We start from the raw sequence: 20,128 nt of genomic DNA, 5'->3' as shown, positions 1-20,128 counted from the left end.
AGAGAGGATGTGGTGTGGTGGTGGCAGCGGCGGCGGCAGCGGCAGGAGCAGCGGCAGGCCAGCAGAAACCACAGTCACACATTTTAAACAGACAGGAGGGACACCTGGGGAGCATTCCCAACTCCTCACCAGATCTCGAAGCTCACAGTCCCAGCACTAGGAAAAATCAAGCCTCATTGCTTCTGACTGTGCAGACCAGTGGGAGTTGGGGTGAGGCAGAAACTGCCGGTCTCAGCTGAGTCTGCTTTTTTAAAGGGCCCCCACGGACCTAGAACGTCTGCAGACCCATACAATCTGGGAACGATGGCCAGGGTAGCAGCTAGAGGGGCGCCAGTCCAGTGTGGAAGTGGGAGAGGTGCCTGGAAAAGGGGTGAGTGCTGAGCAGGCGGCATTGTTCCCTCTTGGACCACTCCCCCACATACAGTGCCACAACGTGGTGAAACAGGTCGCCCTGTGCTGACGACTCCCTAAGGCTCCACCCTTTACAATGTAACAGGAGTGACAGCTCCACCTGGGAAATGGAGGAAGCAAACAAACAGAGGAACCTGTTAGAATGAGGAGACAGAGAAGTATGACCCAAAAGGGGAAACAAATCAAGGTTCCAGTGGGAGAACTAAGCAATGAGGAGAGAGCTAACCTAACAGATGAGGAGATAGACAACCTAGTAGATGCAGAATTCAAAACACTGGTGATAAAGATGCTCGCAGGCTGGCTTGGCAGATATGATTGAGTATGGCAAACACATAAGAGAAGAGGCGAAGGCTATGCTAAGTGAAACGAAGGAAAATCCACACAAAACCAATGGTGAAGGGAAGGAAACCGGGGTTCAAATCAATAATTTGGAACATAGGAAGAAAAATACAGTCAACCAGTACAGAATGAGGAAGCAAGAATTGAAAAAAAAATGAGGAAAACTTCCAAAATTTTGCGAAGGAGATGGACATACAGGTCTGGGAAGCACAGAGGGTCTCAGATGAGCTGGACCCAGAAGAGACCACACCAGGATGCATTGTGACTAAGATGCCAAAGGTGAAAGATAAAGAGAGAGTCCTGGGGGCAGCAAGAGAGAGGCAGAGAGTTGCCTACAGCGGGGTGCCTATAGGACTATCAGCTGATTTCTCAGAGGACACTTTGCAGGCAGGAAGGGACTAGCAAGCAGTATTCAATGTAATGAAAAGCAACCTACAATTAAGATTACTCTATCCAGCAAAGCTAACATTTGGGATCGAATGGCAGATGAAGTGCTTCCCAGACAAGGTGAAGCTAAAGGAGTTCATCATCACCAAGCCATTAATATATGAAATGTCAAAGGGACTTACTTAAGAAAAAGAAGATCAGAACTATGAACACTAAAATGACAACAAACACAACTATCAACAACTGAATCTAAAATATAAAAACATAATCCAATTAAGCAAAACAGAATAGGAACAGAATCATAGTTATGGGGATCATTTGGAGGGTTATCAGCTGGGAGGGGGGAGGGGGAGAAATAGGGAAATGGTGCAGGAATTAAGAAGCATATCGGTTGGTACGAAATAGACAGGGGATGTTAAGAATCATATAGGAAAGGGTGAAGCCAAAGAACTTACATGCATGACCCAGGGACATGAACTAAGGGGAATGGGATTGCTGGAGGGAAGGGGGGTATTGGGCAGAGGGGAGCAAAGGGGGAAAAAATGGAACTACTCTAACAATATAATTAATAAAATATACTTAAAAAAATTTTTGTTGACCACATGAGCGCAAGAAATCACAATGTACCTCTAATGAATGGCCCAATTAAGTAAACAAATTTATTGTTATTGGTTGATTTGTAAGATTCAGAAGTGGAAGGAATGGATAAATTGGTCGCATTGCCGTCCTGGGGAGCTGGCTGGCGCTACTGAATCTGGTTCTAATGACTTCTGGATGTGAAGGTGCTTCTGTCCCTGTATCAGTTTGGGATCTCACAGAAGACCCTGAAAGGTCCCGACAATCTGAGCACTGCACTGGCATCGTCTGCTGCAATGCCTTTATCATGTATGTATCTGATCTTCCTGAAGGCTTAGAAGCTTAAGGATCACTCTTCACACCTTCCTCTTGCTCTGGTCCTTTACAAATCCTATCTTTCCAGAGCACAAAGAGATATTGCCTCTTTCTATCTTTACTCCCCACATATACATATTTGTAAGCACAATCTAAATTACTTACTGAATGTTGGAAGATATTTATTTAAACTTCAAACCAGTCATATATATTTTGATAAGAAAAGCAGCAGTAAATGAGTCTAATTTAACAGTTAGGCAAGCTAAACAATAACTAGATGGTTTATGTAAGCTAAACAAATATTTAGTATAGTTTATAGATACTATCATTTGTGTTATCTTAATATTTAATGTATTGTTTTACTGACCTCATCTTGAACCTCTTATGTAATATTTTGTAGCATATACCTGTGCTTTGACAACCTCTAGTTAAGAGATTTATGACATAATATGCACCTGGAATTTACCCTCATTATCAAAAGAGGCATATTTCATCCCTTGGAAGAAGCAAATTCTCCAATGTCCTCTAGCAATAATATCCATATTCGTTAGCTAAGCTTAATATTACTAGCGTAAAAAGGCTTTCAATTTTTTTTTCAAAAATCCATCAGAATACACTTTATATTTTCCTATTTCTAAATAGATGATTGAAGCCTTACCATATGTGAAGTAAAAGTAACAATGACAAATTATACTAGAATACTCTTAGTATCTGATTAAAGTTCTTCCAAGGGTATTACTAAAAATAAATAAATAAATAAATAAAATAAAATAAAATAAAACACTTTAAATACCCACAACCCTTAAAAGTTGCTTATAAATGAAAAGAAATTTGCCAAATATTGTCATTAATTCCATTTTCTTAGGAATAATATAACTTTATAGTATCTTGAGGCCAAATTTTGTATCAGAATAAAGTAATAAATCTTTATTAAACATATACTTTCAGTGGATTGAGCGTCGGCCTGCGAGCTAAGTGTCGCTGGTTCGATATTCCAGTCAGGGCACATCAGAGAAGGAAAACTCTGACTCCAAAAAACCTCCGCTGCCTTGTGGCATACCTCTTCAGGGGAAAGGCTAAGGGAGTAAACCCCGACAGAACATCCGGAGCCGGAGTCCCTAAGGCGGTTTGACGTTGTAGTCAACACCGGCAACTCCTGCGGCGAACCTGAAGCCAAGCTGTATTGACTTCGTCTTTCCCTTGGATCCTTCAGCTGCGAAGAGAGGGGGGGTCTGCTGCATGGGCAACAGCAGACCCTCCATATCACCCTGCCCAGGCTCTGTAGCTTCAGCTTCACTGGAGAGGACACTCCAGCTTCACTGGAGAGGATACTCCAGCGTCATCGCAAGATGTCGATTCAACACGGGAGGAGACAGATACCGTGTCACTCCCGAGTCGGACTGCACAGCCATTCTCGGCGGTGCAGATAGACTCTTAAGAAGCTACACCATCGTCTCTCGAGACAGACGGCTGCCGACAACGACGACGATGACTTTCAGGAGAAGTATAATTATATAAGAAATAAGTAATTTATACTCAAAATCAGTTGTAAGAAATGAATTTAATTAGCCAGGGTTATTTTTCATGTTTTAAGCAAAAATTTCAAAGTGGAGAAGAATGAAAGCTTAAATAGAGCAACATAAGTTGGAAGGTCCCGTAGCAGTAAATATAATCTTAGCACCATATTCAAGAGAAGAATTCCATGAAAATCCTACTTGCTAATTCAATCCTTGTTTCTAATTTCTCAGAAAAATTTTTGGCTTTCAGAAATTAACCAGCAAATATGGACAAAATGTAGAAGATGTTGAATCAGAAAGAAGCAATATTGATTAAAATCCTTCACAAAATGAATTAAAGGAAAAGAATTTTTTTAAACACAGTTGAAGTTAATTCATAACTAAGTAATGAGGTGATTTCCAATTTAGTTCCTATATTAGAATGGATTTTTACATATCAATCTTCCTTACAATGAAACATGTAATAATAAATAGTCATAGAAAAAGCACATTTAACTCCCAGAAACTGGTGTAATAGAAACTTGGAAGTTTATTCAATATAATCATTAAACCTTACAACTTTAAACTATATCCATTCTAGTCCCAGAATTATAAGTAAAATTAACTAACATGAGATTTGTCTTTTCTTTTTCTTTTCAGATAGAATGCAAGGAAGAAACAGAAGAGTGAGAACTAGATATATACACCTGAGATACTGTTCAAACCCAGCTTGCTAGTACCATAGTAATAAGACAGTAAAATGTAATTATACTCTCTTGGAGGGAAGCAAAACTCCTGAAGAGAATAGTCAGGAAATATAATTAACATGAATGGGCTTTCTATAGTCAAAGAGACTATTAGAAAAGATTTTTCCTGAACTCACTTTGAGGCACAATGCAATACACATGAAGGTACAAAACAACATGGAATAAACCTGGCTAAGCCAACTTCGTACAAGAAAGCCAAAGCAGTGATATAGCATGCTGGGTAAAGAATGGAAGCTGAGAGACAGCTCAGAGCCTAGATCCAAATACATCTTACTGTATACATTCATGTATTGAATTCTGTGAGAAACTCAAAGTAAGTTAAACATAGTCCCAGTTCTCAAGGGCTTTAATATAAACCTATGAAGAGTAAAGAGACTGAGAAAGAAGTATGAATAGTATAGGGCTGGAACACCGAGGTACATGTCAAAATTATGAATATCGTTAAAATTAACTTCATGGAAAAGAAGGAAAGATTTCCCAATTTAACTTCCTACAAGCTCCTAAATTAAGAAAACCACCAAGTTCTTGTTTTAGGTGGTCAGAAGTCAAATCTAATATATTTGAAAAGAAAACACCCTGCACTCTCCAGGATCCTTGAAAGGAGAAGGTAATAGTTAAGTGGAAGCTGTTCTGGGTGAAAATATAAGGCACGGGGTATGTGTACCTGTGCAGGCAAAGAAGACAGGTGTTGACAAAAATATCCATGTTTCTTTTATCTATGGTTGGTGCTTTCATCATTCCACCTGTATCAGCTTTCTTCTTCCTAACCTTTCATCAAACTAGAGGGTTTATTTCATTTTCAACAAAACTTTCTCCCAGTTTACCATGCAGTCATCTCTGCCATAGGCCACAGTAGCCACCACTCCTATTTAACTCAATGTTACTTGAGAGGAAGAAGTGAAAGCCTGGGGAGAAATATAGTCTTGGAATTTTTAAAATAAAAATCTCAAGGTATAAGGGTATAGTTCATTAGATTCCTGTTAAGTGGTGGTTATAACCCACACATTGGATACATTATAAATTTACGAATCCAAATATCATTGCTAGCATTGATTCTTTAGGAAATTTCATCTCCAAAAAAGAAATAAAAGATAAACACTTAGAGTGTATTCTGTTAAGTATCATACGTACTAACAGGTACCCAAATTGTGCTAGAGAAGAAAAAAAAAAACCTCAAAAAAGAGGTAGAATTTGAGATAAGCCTTTAACATGGATATAATTCTGATGTACCAAAAGGGGACAATGACATCATCAAAGACTAACCTTCAAAAAGAAGTGGAAATTTTCTAGGTCGAATAAATATACCAATACAGTGGAAACAAAAAGTTCTTAAAGGGGAACAGTGTTGGATGAAAAACTAAACATATCTCCTTAACCAACCATAGAGAATTTAAAATGCACAACAGTCTAGCATTCATTCAATCTTAAAACCATGGGTTGCTAAACTTTCTTTTTGAGTGTAATCCCTTAATTTTTAAAGATGTGAGCATTTGCTTTACTATACCAATGTATGATGTATAGCATCCTCAAAAAAAAAAGAAACTAAAGTGATGTGGTCACTGGACAAACTGGTGTAAACACAATTCTCCCTGCTCCTTTTCATTAAGTACACCAATAAACCCTGGAAACCAACGAACTCTGAAAGGTGGAAGAACAAGGCAAACTTTTTTGGAATCCCAGGAGTGGAGGAACAATAGAGACAGGAAGTCTTATGTCCCCACCAAACAACAGAAGGATACTTGACTCTCAACCTAGCAATAGAAGGCAGCCCAGGTGATCTTCCCCAACACCACCTGCAAGGGGATGGCCTCCCAAGGCTAACAATAGGCAGCCAGGGGAAGTGCTCTCTTTCCTACAGGGCCTAAGACTCCCCTGCCTGCCATAAAATAGTGAGATGGCCAAGAAGCACCAGCATGAGGGACCCCAACACAACAAGCAACCAAGCTGGCAATTCTCTGTCCCTGTGGGCCTGATATCTCCCTCACCAACCGAGAAACAGCAAGGAAGCTAGACTTCACTGGCAAGGGAAACACTGCCACAGAAAGGTGCCTGGCCTGGGAAACCTTTTTGTGCTCAAAGAATGAAGATGGTCATTTCCTGCCTAACCATGAGGATGGAAGGCACTGTTAGAGAGAATCCCACATCCCACAACCAGCACACCCAGTCCAGAAAGCATTCTCTATTCCCCAGAGGCAGGGAATTCCGCCAGCCAAACACCAAACAGCCCATGTGCCTGAGACTCCCTTTTGCCAGTGAAACACCTGGCAGTCCAGAGAGGAAACTCTTTCCCTCCCAACACAGCACCAAAGGAGCAAGTGGGAACCAGATAAACCAGAAAAGCATAGTAATGTCACAAAGGTACTAGAAGTAAAACTAGCACTGAAACCACAGCCCCGGCAAGTAGGCCAGAACAAGCATGCTAAACCTAAACAGGGTAACTGCAAAAATAAAAGATTTAAATAGAACCAAAAGTCCTCTAACAAAACAGATAAAATGTCCAGGGTACAATAAAAAATCATCCATCATACCAATAGCCAATAAATCACAAACTGAATGAGAAAAGATAGTCAATTGACACCAACACCGAGACAGATCAGATGTTGGAATTATCCGACAAGGACTAAAGTAGCCACAAAAATGCTTCCAATAATCAAATTCTCTTGAAACAAATGAAAATAGATTATCTCAGCAATAGAAACAGAAGTTATTGGTTTTAAAAACAGAACTGAAAAGGAAAATACTCACAGAATGAACTCAGTAGTAAAGTGAAGGTAACAAAAGATAGAATCCTGAACTTAAGAACAAATCAACAAAATTAACCCAATTTAAACAACAAAAGAAAATAGATTGGGGGGGGGGTATTAAACAACCCAAGGGACCTGTGGGACAGAAACAAAAAATCCAATGTTTGTATCATCATAGTCCCAGAAGAAGAGGAGAACAAGAGATGCTGAAAGACAATTTAAAGAAATAATGGCTAAAAACTTCCCAAATTCAGTGAAACACACAAACATACAAATTCAAGAAGCTTAGAGAACATTATGTAGGATAAACCCAAAAAACCAAACTGAAACATACCAAAGGTAATCTGAGAATTAAAGACAAAGAAAAGTATCGAAAGCAGCCAGAGAGAAAGGACACACAGGAGACCAATTCAAATGACAGATTTCTCCTCTGAAACTGTGGAGTTCAGAAGAAAGTCATGTAACATTTTTCAGATGTTAAAGAAGTGTCAACTGCTACTATGTGTAGGAATGAAGGGCAATGACATTCTCAGATGAAGGAAATCTAAAAGGATGTGGCAAAACATAAATCTAAAAAGAGTTCTAGTATTTTCTTCCTACACCTCAATAAATTGTTTTGTGTGCCCCAGATACGCTAAAGAGGCTGACACTGGAGACAGTCAGAAGGTTATATAGGAAAGGAGAGACATAATAAAAGTGGTTTGTGAAACAATTCCACTGTTTCAATAACTCTGTGTGAGGAAAGGGTTAACAGAGCAGGTCTGTTTCATTCTGTTTCTGCTTATCTTCATAGTCATGGTAATGAACCTTAGTCAAACTGAAAAATGAAGCTACTGGAATGTCTAAAAGTTACTGAGTAATGTTAGTTCATGTGCCTGAAGTGGCGAGCAGAGATGAACATGTCAGCATGTTTAAATTAAACATGAAGAGTGATGCTGTGCACATGGTACCTGGTTGGGAGTCTTCACATGGCTGGTCATGTGACAGATACATGATCAGCAACCTGCAAGAACTCTGGACTCCAAAGACTCAAATATGATATCCTAAGCAATAACATACTGTAAATCTCTCTGCAGTTTGCAGGTGGGAAGGAAGACATGCCCATTGAAATTCCTGCATAAACAGGGCAAGGAAGCCTGTGTGTGACCTCTCCTTTGCTATTCCTGAAAGTATCCTATGCTAGAATAAATCTTAGCTTTGAGTATAACTTTGTATTAAGCTATGTGAGTCTTTCCAGTCAATCCGTGAACTAGTGGGTGATGGTGGGACCACTTAAGACACTCTTGAGGGCTTTGAGGTTCTGAGAGATAGGTTACTCAGGCAGTAAATGGCAGAACCAGGATTTGAAACCACATCTTTCTCACTGTGAAGACAGTGTTCTTAATAATTACACTGCTTCCAAAAATAGAATAATTTAAAGTGATACATATGACTCTTTCAAGGTAAAAGAATGACTGACACGTGATTTTCAGTTTAACTAACTGAAACAATGGGTTGTAACATTCTATTTCAAGTTTCAAGTTCTGGTCCTAAGGAAGATTTCTAACTTCTTATAGTTTATACTTTGTTTTATATAGTTTATACTTTTTATACTTTGTTTTCAGCAAATTATTCCTATGTTAATCAATTGTAGATTGCTCTTCATTCACTAGATTTACTAGATTATAATTTAATTTAAAGGTTTTGCACAATCCTTTTTGATCAAAATATAAAATAACAATAAGACTTTGAAGTTATAATCAAGTAAAATGGTTTATATACCTGGCAGAATATAAAGTTTATATAATCTATAATTTAAAAATATGACTCATATTTCAATCTCCAGACCACTTCTTTCTACTAGATGATATACGACAAATTTTCCCTTTTCCCATAGTAACTCTTTACCAATTTTTCTATAAAATTTCATTTTTTTTCTTTTTATTCATTCTAGAGAGAGAGGAAGGGGGAAAGAAAGAGAGGAAGAGAAACATCGATGTGAGAGAAACATTGATTGGTTGCCTCTTGCACACGCCCCAACTGGGTTCTGAACCCATAACCCAGGCATGTGTGCCCTGACCAGGAATCGAACCAGGAACCTTTCGGTTTGCAGGATGATGCCCAACCAATTGAGCCACACTGGCCAGGGCCAATTTTTCTATTAAACTTAAAGAACTCATTAAAATACAAGGAATCAACAAAATTAAGCCATTACTGTAGTATGAACGTTATGTTCTTGTAAAACCATGTTTAGCCATGTTTAGGTATAAGAGAAGGCATGAGTTATAAAAATAACTGGAGAAATAAAATCTAATTATAGCTCTAAAATATTAAAAGCTAACTCAAATTATTTTGGCCTCCCAAAAGTAGCCATTTTAAATGAAGTGAACAAAATAGCTAATAAGCAGCTTCTCCTTTGTTCACCTGCAGAAGACAACTAGCCACAATCTGCTCCGCCTGCAGGGACTAATCATGCTTCTTGGTGAACTGCCACAAGGTACAGATGGTCATTACTATCGCGCCAATCAATCCCTGCCAAATCGCTCTGGGATGGCTGCACATTTCTTCCCAAAGTTATCCCTTCAAAGGCTTTACAGGGTTATAGGGACAGACTTGAAATCAGATCTCAAGCAAGTAAATCAGAATGATTAGGAGTATGATGTAAATAAACACCACACTTAGATTCTTACACAGTTCTCCAGGAAAAAGGTCCACCTTTTGTTGCAAAGTGACCTTATTCTATCTACCCTTATATACCTTCTTCACATTCAAAATTCAAATCAAGAAAAGTTCTCTAAAGAAGATGAGATTTTAATGCAACATTTTCACTTTAAATTTTCTTTACTTTATTACATCTGTCTTAAACAAATACAGAACAATTCACTAATACAACCTATTTCCATTCAAGAGCCAATGTAATACAGGTCCAAGTTGAGAATTTAGCTGCCAGAAATAGAGGAATATATAAGTTTTACCACATTATGGTCAAATGGATGGGAGTAATCATTCAGTGTAATAGCAAAAGGAAAAAAAAAAAAAGGCAAAATGTAAATACAGACTTTAAAACAATTTCTCTCCACGAAGATCTAATACCTAAAACAGATAAATTTCTGAACACACTGACAAATGACATTTCAGAGTTTTTATTTTGAAGCCACAAGTCCAACATATAATCCTAAGAAGTAATTAACAAAATGCCACAATACAGAACATAAAATGATTGTCAGGGACTATAATTTTTCCACTATTCATACTGAGAAATAATTGCTATCTCTACTTTTCTTTTATACACAGGTTTGCAGTCAGTCAGCTTCATTACCTGCTTAGTCTGTTTAGCATATTTGTGCCATTTAAAATCTCAGACATACTATATTTTTAGAGTCCAGGGATTATTCAGAATTTCATCAGCTTTGTCACTAAAGTTATTAGGGTTACTTTAGAATAGAAATCCTCACTGACAAGTATGTAAAGTAATCTGCCTGTGTGGCATTCATTTGAGAAGCTTTTAGCAATTGAATACTTCTTTTAATGTTCTATGAATACTTGTTTTAATGCTCTATAAATTAATTCCAAATAACCCAAAAGTTCTTTTCCCCAAAATGAGTCTTATTTAGAAAGACTTGCATTATCACCTGAGAAAATATTCCATTACAATTTGCAAGTTAACAAAAAAAAGAGGTTTTGTATGTATATGGTATACTTTTATCCTGTCTTTATAAACAGAATTTTAATTCTTATTTTTAATTCATGTCTACTCAATTTCCCTACTTAGATGATGAAATTCTATTTCTATTAGTATATTTTTAATTGAAATAAAGGCTGTATAACTCCTGGTACATATACTAATATTTTCCAATTCATTTTCATTCATCTAAACTTTAGAAATGTCATTTTTTTTTTAACTAAAACTGTCAAGTTAAACACTCCAAAGGCAGATGTGCAGCTGGTATGTGAAAAAAATTGCTGATATATACTCCTTCTAAGTTCTGGAAACTGAGTGACTAAAATAACCAGGTAGGAAAATATTCAGGTTCAATTTGGTCTACCAAATTCTTACAAAAAAACATCTTATTATGCATCCATAAATTCCATGTCATAGATTTATCCCTTTTGCTGATGGAATTCAGTTTAACAAACACAATGTGAAAGGCAAATGATTCATTAAAATGAGAGCAAAGTCTAGATTCTGCTTTTAGGAGATTAATATCAAAAGAGAATAGGAAAAAGAAAGGAGGATTAGACAGTACCTTTATCCCTAATGAGCAAAAAATATGAGACTTGTAGCTTTTTCCTTTTAGTCTTAGCACCTATCCTTGTTCCTCCCTATCCCCACACATTTAGGCCATAAAGAACATAAGGTGTCTATTGAATGGGTCTGGCTCTCTTCCCAGTGGCTAACGGGAAAAGAGGAGACGTGTCCGTGAGTTGAAGTGGGTCAGGGCCTTGCTCCTGGGGACCTCTCTCCACTCTACTCTTTGTGGGGTGGCAGCTTCATGAGGAAGAGATACGCAAGGAGTGCCATTTGTCCTTTTCTCAAGAACTATATGGTGGAGTCATTTTGTTGGGCCAGTGAAATTATCTCTGGAACCTAACACTGGCAAAAGGCTGATGAGTGGTACTGTAAGAGTTCCATGGGATTCATCAGAACCTTCTTCAATAGCTCTGTGAGGAAACTAAATAATCTATCGCACTGCAGCACAAACCTTCTGTGCTAGAGCAGACTTGGGCTTTAAATAAGGCTGTGCAATTTTCATCAACACTGCCTCTTTTGGCCTTAGTTTCCTCATTCACAAAATGAAGAAAAAAACAGTAGCTACCATATAGAATGGTTCTAAATATACATGAGATTTTTATAAAGTTTCCAGCACAGTGCCTAACACACAATAAATGCTTACTGAACATTAACCATTCTTCTTACTCACGATCCCTCAGTCCTTTAGGGACTGGTGAGTTCATTATCGCTTATTCTCATCTACCTCAAACACTTCGTCTTTCCTTTTAATCAGACCATGACCCTGCTCATACACTCCTTCACTCATTCAGGTATTTACTGACTATCTACTAAGTGACAGGTATTGTCCCAGGCATTGGCTGGAAGGTGAGAAAAACAAAGTCCTTCTTCTTAAGGAGAGAAAACAATGAAAATAAATTTGGAAATTATAAAAAAGACACAAAACACAACCAAAACCAAGATTAAGAATAAAAATGGACATAATAATCTAGATAAATTGGCATTTAAGCTGAGAATAAAATCAGGCAAAGAGATGAGTAAAGAATAATCCAGACTGAAGCCATAGCTGGAACAAATGCTCTGAGACATTGATAGAGTGTAGTATATTCAAGAAACAGAGGCCACATTGATCTCGTGAGTTCTAGACTTGAATATATATTCAAGTATGATTATATGCTTGATGTCTCTATTTGACTGTCTAATAGTATCTCAAACTAACTGTGTGCGTAATAGAACGCTATTTCTACCTACACCCAAAATGTGCTCCTCCCATATTGTACTCCATTTCTGTAAGTGTAACAACTATCCATCCAGTTTCTCAAGCCAAAAATCTTGGGTCATCCCTGAACCTTTCCTCATCACCCACATATAATCCGTCAGGATATGGTAGATCTCCTTTCAAAAGATAACATATCTACTTTCTGTCCATCCCTGATTCCACCACTCAAAACCAAACAAACACTATTTAACCCAAAGACCACTGTAACGCTCTTAAAATTTCTTGCTTCCACGCTCCCCTCATATATATTTTGAACGCACGAGGAGAAAATTGTTAGTGATTTTTAAAAATATAATTAAGAACCTGTCATTCTTTTTATTAAAACCCTCCAATAGTGTCATATTGGTCTTGGAATAAAATGCAAACTCTATTCCATGGCATGTTAGGGCATAATCTGGTACCTACAGAACTCTTTCCAGATCTTATTCCAATCCCTCTTTTGAAGAGCTCTTTTCATTCTTTACATAGACTAAGGCTTTGGTTATTGTTGATTTTGAACCTCTGTACATTTGTACTATAAAGTCACTCTACCTGGAAATTATTTGTTTCATGTTCCTGGTCTTTAACTCAAATTGTATTTCCTAAGAAGAGATACAGCCCTGGATGATGTGGCTCAGTAGCCTGTGATATGAAAGGTTGACCGTTTGATTCCCGGTCAGGGCACATGCCTGGGTTGTGGGCCAGAGAGGCAACTGATCTATGTATCTCTCCCTTTCTTTCTCCCTCCCTTCTCCTCTCTCTAAAAAATAAAATCGTTTTTAAAAAAAGAGAAGAGATACAATTTTATCTGACCATCTTATCTAAAATAGAATTAAAAAGTTAGTATATTATGTCATTAATACTTGTGAGGCTCAATATCCCACGTCTAAATATATAAAAGTTATATATCAACTCAACAAACTGTTAAATATAACATGGTCTATCCCATTACTTTGACAAATGAATCTCCTTAACAGCCTGGAAAGTCAAATATTCGTTTCCCAAGAATTCTGCACTTGAATATGGCAATATAGAAAAAGTCTGCTCCAGGCCTCACACTCTAAGCCTGCCCTCTTTCCTTCTCACTCATGATTCCATCATATTCCTCAAATAGCCAAGCATACATATGCCTAGAGATATCCCATCCTGCACATCCAAACTGCATCCATATATCCCATGGACAGCCAGCCGCCTGTTAGCCACCCTTCAGATGAGAGGATGGGTAAGAGGTCTGGGCAGGCCATGGAAGTGGACTCGGGTTTGCAGAAGCAGAGAGTCTGAACTCCTAGAGACCTTGAAGGGCCATTTACAAACTACGAATGGGCACACATACAAACTCCTCAACTGTAGGCAGGCACACTACAAAGTGGAGACAGAGCAGGAGCCATATAAACTCCTTCTGGGCCTAAGGACATCATTACTTCACTTGCCTCCTCTTTAGAAACATGAACTTACAATTATCTTTAAATGTATTTGCCTTCTTGTATCCCCTTCCTCTAAAAGCTAAGCTGCACGTGTATAGCGGCTTTGTCTTGCAATGTCTGACACATACATAGTTGGTATTAAATAAATACTTGTTGGGTTATACTTCTTACAATGACATAACATGAAAATACAACATTTAGAAAAAAAGGCACATATTTTACAAGGTCATGTTTTGCAAATAAATACCTACCAAATCTAAGGAAACTAATTGTTTAATTTTAATTAATCTTATTTGTATGATACTTATAGTTTACTAAATGTCATCTACTATATAAGATGAGATATATGCTATTTATCTTAAAGCCTTAGTAATTTTATAATGCATTAAGAAAAATACTGACAATCTTTCATTATAAACTAAAAACTAGTAGGTAAGAAGGAAATGGTTGATAATAAAGCTTACTTTTAGAAGAGAATATTATTATACTCAGCATATTGAAAATATCTGAAACATGCTTCTAACAAATCAGAACCTAGTAAATGTTAGAAGAGTAAAAATCTAAATTTTTTAATTAAAATGGTAATAGAATAGCCCTGAATGCAGCAAGAATCAGTCATTTGTCTCTCAATCTAATCATAAGTAGGTGTGAAATATTTTGGCATTTTTGATAACAGGTGTATAAAGTAACTACACTAGAATCATTCTGCTTACTGTGTGAACAAAACACTTGAAATAATTAGAATTTAAAGAATAAAGGTTAAATGGTCCCTCAACTCCCAGTAACAAGTATACCAATAAAATGATGGTCTTCATGCTTTGAGAGTTATAAAAAGTTCATTTAATTCAGAGTACAGTAGTACCAAATCAAAGAGGACCATTTAAACATATTCTGGTACCAAGTCAAGAGGGGAAGAAAATGTCAAAACTTTTCAGGCAATTACTTCACTGCAATTATCCAACAAGTAAGATAAACAAACAAAAAAAATTATTTCGTCAGTAAGAAGACTTTTTGGGGGGGGGGGCGGGGGGGCAGGGAAGTGGTTGAAAGCCAACTTAAGATTTCTGTAGTCTTCATGAAAACAAGAGTGCAATTTCTCCATTTGAACTCTTGGCTGCATAATAAAGTCAGAGCAGAGCGAGGAAACAAATTTTAAGCCAAAACTCACAGGGGGTATTCAATAGCTGGATAAAACATAATTAATCGTTCTCACCATCAAGTTCTCTATCCAGGAAAAATTTCCAGCAAGCTAAATTTAGTAACAGAAAAGTCCCTCCAAGTCATGGAGAGGAAAACTCTAATCTACATGTAGTTATAAAACTACTGATTACTTTCTTCCCTGATCTCAAAAATTAATAATTTGAGGGAATAGCTCTCTTTTTATTATGTAATTAAAAGAACGTTGGCTTGTTTCTCATTTAAGTTTGTCTTTGGAAGACATATAAATAGAAATTTTTATTTTATTTTTACAATTGTGATACAGAATCACAATATCACCAAGTTTATGGTCTACTATATATGACCATAAAATAATATTACAGATTTTTTAAAGCACAATTTCAAAGCAACCTTATTCCACAAACACTGATCTTGCTCAAAACAAGTCTGGGAGTCCATTTTAAATTCTGCTTTGAGGACTTAAGAATATTCCCAATGTCAGTCAATTATCAGCCTATATAAGTAGATTCAATTTTCATAAAGTCAATCATTAACAGTGAAATCTGGCAGATGTGGTAGGTGGTCAAATTTGGTGAAAAATTATTTGACTGCAAAGAAACAAGACTGATTTTATGTTAGTCAAAAAGTTTGGTTAGCCAATTCCAGAAGAACTATATTTGAAAATATTTTTAGGACAATGCAGCATTGTTAGAATTTCTTCTCCCTGATTATCTTGATAAGAAGCTGTGTCATTAACATCAGTATTTTTAGATTATATTAGTGCCGGATACACAATGCTGATTAGATATTTATATACCTTATGAAGTGATTGCCATGATAAATCAAGTACCCCTCTGGTATCATATGTGCTTAATACAACTCAGTTCCTAAACAGAGGGGAAAAGGACACCTAATAAAGAGCTTTCTTATATTCTTTCTAATATATCTCCTCGAGCAAGGGAAACAAAGGAAAAAAATAAATAAATGGGATTACATAAAACTAAAAAGTTTTGCACAGCAAAAGAAACCATCAGCAAAATGAAAAGACAACCCACAGAATGGGAGCACATATTCACCAATGATACAGCTGACAAAGGGTTAATACCCAAAATTTATAAAGAACTCATACAACTCAACATTCAAAAAACAATCCAATTTAGAAATGGGCAAAGGACCTGAACAGATACTTTTCCAAAGAGGGCATACAGAAGGCCAACAGACACATGAAAATATGCTCAAGGTCACTAATCAGAGAAATGCAAATTAAAACCACAATGAAATGTCACCTCACACCTGTCAGAATGGCTATCACCAATAAACTAACAAACAAGTGTTCTTGAGGACAGGATTGAAAATGGAACCCTCATGCCCTGTTAGTGGGAATGAAAAATGGTGCAATTACTATGGAAAACAGTGTGGAGATATCTCAAAAAAATTAAAAATGGAACTGCCTTATGATCCAGCAATTACACTTTTGCAAATATATCCAAAGAAACCCAACACACAAATTGGAAAGAATATATGCACTCCTATGTTCATTGCAGTGTTATTAACAACAGCCCAGATTTGGAAGCAGCCCAAGTGCCCATCAGTAGACGAGGGGATAAAAAAAGCTGTGATACATTTACACAATGGAATATAACTTGGCTATTAAAAAGAAGAAAATCGTAACTTTTGTGACAGCATGGATGGACCTGGAGTGTATTATGCTAAGTGAAATAAGCCAGTCAGAGAAAGACAAATACCATATGATGTAGAATCTAATGGACAAAGAAGCAAACTAACAAAATAGAAAAAGACTCATAGATACATAAAACAGAATGATAGCTGCGAGAGGGAAAGAGGGGTTGGGGAGTTGGGTGAAAAATGTGAAGGGATTAAGCAAAAAAAAAAAAAATCTCATAGACACAGACAACAGTATGGTGATTACAAGAGGGATAGTGGTAGGGAGAGGTAGAACGGGTAAAGGGGGCATAAATAGTGACAGAAAAAGACTTGATTTTGGATGGTGAACACACAGTACAATATACTAATGATGTATTATAGAATTGCACACTTAAACCTATATAATTTTATTAATCAATGTCACCGCAATAAATTCAATTTTAAAAAAGGGCTTTCTCAGCTCACAGTGATCCTTCAACTGAATGTGGCCCAGTCCTCCAAGAGAAGTGAAAGAAATACAAATATTCCCTTCCATTCAAGGGCATGCCAAGCCACAGAAGGACAATCATAGATGTAATACAGCATAGTTAAAGCTGGCTTCATATACAGTAAGAGAACCACATTTCTGCTTAAAAAATATAGTTTTGTTTATGATCGCATTTCATTTTAAATTACCATATTATAATATCTTCTGCCTCCCCCAGGCCTGATGTACTAATCCTGCCTTAATGCTTTTAAGTTCTCTGTCCATGCTTATATTGTTACCTGTCACCTTGTATTATAATTATCTGTTTATTTTTCAGGCTCCCCTGGCTGACTGGGAGCTCCTTGAAGGCAGAGACTCATCTTAGTCATCACTATAGCTCCAGAGTGTATCAAGAAGCTATCACATAAAGGGTGTTCAATTAATTTTGCAAAAATGGAGGGATGAAAATATGCTCCCTCCAAATATTTTTAGAAAAAGAAAGTCAAGAATTTGCCTCTCCATTGTCTTCTCAACCATTGCTAATTTCTCTAAAAGTCCATTTTTAAAGACAAAGGAAAAATGATTTGATTCCAATAACTGATATTTCATGTTTTACGACAAAGGAAACTAATACAGCACAGTTATAAAGAGACTTAAATTGCCAAAACTTATAAATGGAAATGACACCACTCTGATGACTACAAAGGCGCTAGCAGATGTTGCCCCCATGAAAATGCTATACTTATGAAATCATGTACACACTAACAGAACACAGAGCAACTTTTTCCTGTAGCTAGACTGAGTCTGACATTATTTCTGGAAACACAATATCATGCTTTCACATTAACATTTACAGAGATTTTAGAACAAAATGTTCTTTTAAAAATCAATGTTTAAAAAAAAAAATCAAGGTTTAGGCCCTCGCCCCTGAGGTGTGCTGGGCCTACAGGTCTGTGGTGAGCCATGGATGTGGGTACCTTTTCCACAGCGCAGGGTTTGTTAAGGTTGTCAAACAAAGGGCCTACTTCAAGAGATACAAAGTGAAATTTAGAAGATGAGAAGGCAAAATCAATTACTATGCCCACAAACAGCAATCCAGGATAAAAAGAAGTACAAGACACACAGATCAGGATGATAGTTCATGTAACCAATAGAGATATCATTTGTCAGATTTCTTATGCCCATATTGAAGGAGATACGATAGTGCAGCTTATGCTCACGAACTCCCAAAGTATGGTGTGAAGGTTGGACTGACAAAATTATGCTGCAACACATTGTACTGGCCAGCTGCTGGCCCACAGGCTTCTCAACAGGTTTGACAAAGACAGAATCTATGAAGGCCAAGTGGAGGTGACTGGAAATGAATACAATGTGGAAAGCATTGATGGTCAACCTGGTGCTTTCACCTGTTATGCTATTAGAATACAGCGCTTTCCAGAACTACTACTGGAAATGAAGATTTGGGGCCCCTGAAGGGAGCTGTGGATGGAGGCTTGTCTATCTCTCACAGTACCAAATGATTCCCTGGTTATAATACAGAAAGCAAGGAATTCAATGCAGAAGTACATTGGAAATACAACATGGGTCAGAACGCTGCAGATTATATGCACTACTTAATGAAGAAGATGAAGATGCTTACAAGAAACAATTCTCTCAGTACATAAAGAACAACGTAACTCTAGACGTTTGCGAGAGATGTTTGAGAAAGCTCATGCTGCTGCTATACAAAAAATTTCAGTCTGTGAGAAGAAGCCTAAGAAAGAAGCTAAAAAGAGGCAGGACCATCCCAAAATGTCTCTGCCAAGAGAAAGCTTGGGTAGCTCAGAAGATGACAAGCTTCCTCAGACTTCAGGAACAGGCTGCTGAGAGCTAATAAACCAAATAACAATTTTCTCTGAAGATTTTTCAGACAAAGAAATAAACTTATTGACCAAGCAGCTTAAAAAAAATCAACATTTAAAAATATTACTTTAAAAACAAAGAAAACACTAAAATCTAAAAATGCATTTCACTACTCTAAAAACAGATTATTTCACTCCACATGTTCAGCACTGTGAAAATCAGTGATTTAAGCATGCAAAGTGTCTTTATTTCTAATGTTGCTTGCTTTTGTCATTTTAAGTCTGTCAAGTAAGACTTGTGTAGTTTCTTATTTTTCTTTATTTTATTATACATCATATTCTTATAGACTTTTCTAGCATTTACCCTTATCAAATGTTTTTTCCCTTTCCCTTTTGGCAAAAGCAAAAGAAGACAAAAAAAATTTCATAATTTAAAGGAAATTAGAGTTAGCACTTATTTTCATCCACACCTCCACATTCATTTAATTTCCTATCAAGACAAATATCAGGTTCTAGGCATATTGCTGATGTAGTGTCATCACAAATAACACCACTCAGGTTTCAAAGAAAGAGGCCTTTAAAAAGACCTTCTGGACTTCCGGCCAAGATGGAGGCTTAGACGGACGCGCTAGGCCTCCCTCTACAACTAGAGAGGAATACAACTACTTCAAAACAAAGGATAACTAGAAATTCCAGAAAATAAAACTACATGGAAGCCCAACATATGAAGTTATAAACCAGCGGCGCCCTTTGGGCAGGTAAGAGCAAAAGGGGGCGGCGCTGTTTGCAGTCGCACCTGGGACAGCGGCGGGGAGAACAACCCCAGCTGCAGTCGAACCCCCGGCAGCTCGCGACCCCAACGCTGGGGAAAGCAGCCACCACATCGCCTTGAACAGTGAGGCCCAGGGGGGCGGGAGGACGATCCCGGTCTCCTAGCTGAATAACTGTGTGAATCCATCTTGGACCCCCGCCCCCAAAGAAAGCGCCACAGGGCTGCGAAATAGGTCGCGGACAGGCGCCGGTCACTGGCTTGTGACGAGTACACAGGCACTGCCCCCCGACAGCCAGCCC

The 20,128-nt window shown here is 37.5% G+C and overlaps 1 protein-coding gene and 1 pseudogene across 2 annotated transcripts in view; one reads left to right on the top strand and one right to left on the bottom strand.

Moving 5' to 3' along the window:
- Positions 1 to 20,128, bottom strand: part of FER (FER tyrosine kinase) — a 451,604-nt gene that overhangs the window by 188,486 nt on the left and 242,990 nt on the right. The window lies entirely within an intron of this gene.
- Positions 1,901 to 19,089, top strand: LOC150008794 (large ribosomal subunit protein uL18-like; annotated as a pseudogene).

This window comes from Furipterus horrens, unplaced genomic scaffold, assembly GCF_987537825.1.
Source record: "Furipterus horrens unplaced genomic scaffold, mFurHor1.1.pri manual_scaffold_5, whole genome shotgun sequence".
In the NCBI taxonomy this organism is placed as follows: domain Eukaryota; kingdom Metazoa; phylum Chordata; class Mammalia; order Chiroptera; family Furipteridae; genus Furipterus; species Furipterus horrens.
This window is presented reverse-complemented; position numbering and strand designations above follow the sequence as displayed.